At 46.7% G+C, this 2,500-nt stretch overlaps 6 non-coding genes and 3 pseudogenes across 6 annotated transcripts in view; all 9 read right to left on the bottom strand.

Moving 5' to 3' along the window:
- Positions 1–23: 23 nt before the first annotated feature.
- Positions 24–142, bottom strand: LOC146290589 (5S ribosomal RNA; annotated as a pseudogene).
- Positions 143–326: 184 nt separating this feature from the next.
- Positions 327–445, bottom strand: LOC146290590 (5S ribosomal RNA). The gene has a single exon (XR_014755785.1). It is a non-coding gene; the product is annotated as a 5S ribosomal RNA (ribosomal RNA).
- Positions 446–623: 178 nt separating this feature from the next.
- LOC146290591 (5S ribosomal RNA) lies at positions 624–742 on the bottom strand. The gene has a single exon (XR_014755786.1). It is a non-coding gene; the product is annotated as a 5S ribosomal RNA (ribosomal RNA).
- A 196-nt stretch (positions 743–938) lies between these two features.
- LOC146290592 (5S ribosomal RNA) lies at positions 939–1,057 on the bottom strand (annotated as a pseudogene).
- Positions 1,058–1,249: 192 nt separating this feature from the next.
- Positions 1,250–1,368, bottom strand: LOC146290593 (5S ribosomal RNA). The gene has a single exon (XR_014757141.1). It is a non-coding gene; the product is annotated as a 5S ribosomal RNA (ribosomal RNA).
- Positions 1,369–1,548: 180 nt separating this feature from the next.
- Positions 1,549–1,667, bottom strand: LOC146290594 (5S ribosomal RNA). Its single transcript, XR_014755787.1, has one exon. It is a non-coding gene; the product is annotated as a 5S ribosomal RNA (ribosomal RNA).
- Positions 1,668–1,851: 184 nt separating this feature from the next.
- On the bottom strand, positions 1,852–1,970 carry LOC146290595 (5S ribosomal RNA; annotated as a pseudogene).
- A 184-nt stretch (positions 1,971–2,154) lies between these two features.
- LOC146290596 (5S ribosomal RNA) lies at positions 2,155–2,273 on the bottom strand. The gene has a single exon (XR_014755789.1). It is a non-coding gene; the product is annotated as a 5S ribosomal RNA (ribosomal RNA).
- A 178-nt stretch (positions 2,274–2,451) lies between these two features.
- LOC146290597 (5S ribosomal RNA) overlaps positions 2,452–2,500 on the bottom strand; it is a 119-nt gene continuing 70 nt past the window's right edge. The window contains exon 1 of the ribosomal RNA XR_014755790.1: positions 2,452–2,500. This exon is cut by the window's right edge and continues 70 nt beyond it. This is a non-coding gene — a ribosomal RNA (5S ribosomal RNA).

Raw genomic sequence — 2,500 nt, forward strand, 5'->3', positions numbered from 1 at the left:
GTTTCTAAGTGAATGAGCAAAAGAGCATACAGCACCTGGTATTCCCAGGCGGTCTCCCATCCAATTACTAACCAGACCCGACCCTGCTTAGCTTCCGAGATCAGACGAGATCGGGCGTTGCCAGGCTGGTATGGCCGTACAAAATAAGTTGACAACCATAGGCTACTTATCCATATACAGATTTAGCAATTGACAATAAAAGGTGGTCTCTCCCTCTCTCTCTCTCTCTCTCTCTCGTGTCAAAATGAAAACAGCTTCCAGCCCCTTTCATGAAGGACTACTTGTGCATATTGCAAGATTTCAGTTTCTAAGTGAATGAGCAAAAGAGCATACAGCACCTGGTATTCCCAGGCGGTCTCCCATCCAAGTACTAACCAGGCCCGACCCTGCTTAGCTTCCGAGATCAGACGAGATCGGGCGTTGCCAGGCTGGTATGGCCGTACGAAATAAGTTGACAACCATAGGCTACTTATCCATATACAGATTTAGCAATTGACAATGCAAGGTGGTCTCTCTCTCTCTCTCTCTCTCTCGTGTCAAAATGAAAACAGCTTCCAGCCCCTTTCATGAAGGACTACTTGTGCATATTGCAAGATTTCAGTTTCTAAGTGAATGAGCAAAAGAGCATACAGCACCTGGTATTCCCAGGCGGTCTCCCATCCAAGTACTAACCAGGCCCGACCCTGCTTAGCTTCCGAGATCAGACGAGATCGGGCGTTGCCAGGCTGGTATGGCCGTACGAAATAAGTTGACAACCATAGGCTACTTATCCATATACAGATTTAGCAATTGACAATGCAAGGTAGTCTCTCTCTCTCTCTCTCTCTCTCTCTCTCTCTCTCTCTCTCGTGTCAAAATGAAAACAGCTTCCAGCCCCTTTCATGAAGGACTACTTGTGCATATTGCAAGATGTCAGTTTCTAAGTGAATGAGCAAAAGAGCATACAGCACCTGGTATTCCCAGGCGGTCTCCCATCCAATTACTAACCAGGCCCGACCCTGCTTAGCTTCCAAGATCAGACGAGATCGGGCGTTGCCAGGCTGGTATGGCCGTACGAAATAAGTTGACAACCATAGGCTACTTATCCATATACAGATTTAGCAATTGACAATGCAAGGTAGTCTCTCTCTCTCTCTCTCTCTCTCTCTCTCTCTCTCTCGTGTCAAAATGAAAACAGCTTCCAGCCCCTTTCATGAAGGACTACTTGTGCATATTGCAAGATGTCAGTTTCTAAGTGAATGAGCAAAAGAGCATACAGCACCTGGTATTCCCAGGCGGTCTCCCATCCAAGTACTAACCAGGCCCGACCCTGCTTAGCTTCCGAGATCAGACGAGATCGGGCGTTGCCAGGCTGGTATGGCCGTACAAAATAAGTTGACAACCATAGGCTACTTATCCATATACAGATTTAGCAATTGACAATGCAAGGTGGTCTCTCTCTCTCTCTCTCTCTCTCTCGTGTCAAAATGAAAACAGCTTCCAGCCCCTTTCATGAAGGACTACTTGTGCATATTGCAAGATTTCAGTTTCTAAGTGAATGAGCAAAAGAGCATACAGCACCTGGTATTCCCAGGCGGTCTCCCATCCAAGTACTAACCAGGCCCGACCCTGCTTAGCTTCCGAGATCAGACGAGATCGGGCGTTGCCAGGCTGGTATGGCCGTACGAAATAAGTTGACAACCATAGGCTACTTATCCATATACAGATTTAGCAATTGACAATGCAAGGTAGTCTCTCTCTATCTCTCTCTCTCTCTCTCTCGTGTCAAAATGAAAACAGCTTCCAGCCCCTTTCATGAAGGACTACTTGTGCATATTGCAAGATGTCAGTTTCTAAGTGAATGAGCAAAAGAGCATACAGCACCTGGTATTCCCAGGCGGTCTCCCATCCAATTACTAACCAGACCCGACCCTGCTTAGCTTCCGAGATCAGACGAGATCGGGCGTTGCCAGGCTGGTATGGCCGTACAAAATAAGTTGACAACCATAGGCTACTTATCCATATACAGATTTAGCAATTGACAATAAAAGGTGGTCTCTCCCTCTCTCTCTCTCTCTCTCTCTCGTGTCAAAATGAAAACAGCTTCCAGCCCCTTTCATGAAGGACTACTTGTGCATATTGCAAGATTTCAGTTTCTAAGTGAATGAGCAAAAGAGCATACAGCACCTGGTATTCCCAGGCGGTCTCCCATCCAAGTACTAACCAGGCCCGACCCTGCTTAGCTTCCGAGATCAGACGAGATCGGGCGTTGCCAGGCTGGTATGGCCGTACGAAATAAGTTGACAACCATAGGCTACTTATCCATATACAGATTTAGCAATTGACAATGCAAGGTGGTCTCTCTCTCTCTCTCTCTCTCTCGTGTCAAAATGAAAACAGCTTCCAGCCCCTTTCATGAAGGACTACTTGTGCATATTGCAAGATTTCAGTTTCTAAGTGAATGAGCAAAAGAGCATACAGCACCTGGTATTCCCAGGCGGTCTCCCATCCAAGTACTAAC

The sequence above is a fragment of the Hypomesus nipponensis genome, chromosome 5 (genome assembly GCF_054491055.1).
Source record: "Hypomesus nipponensis isolate SF chromosome 5, ASM5449105v1, whole genome shotgun sequence".
In the NCBI taxonomy this organism is placed as follows: Eukaryota; Metazoa; Chordata; class Actinopteri; order Osmeriformes; family Osmeridae; genus Hypomesus; species Hypomesus nipponensis.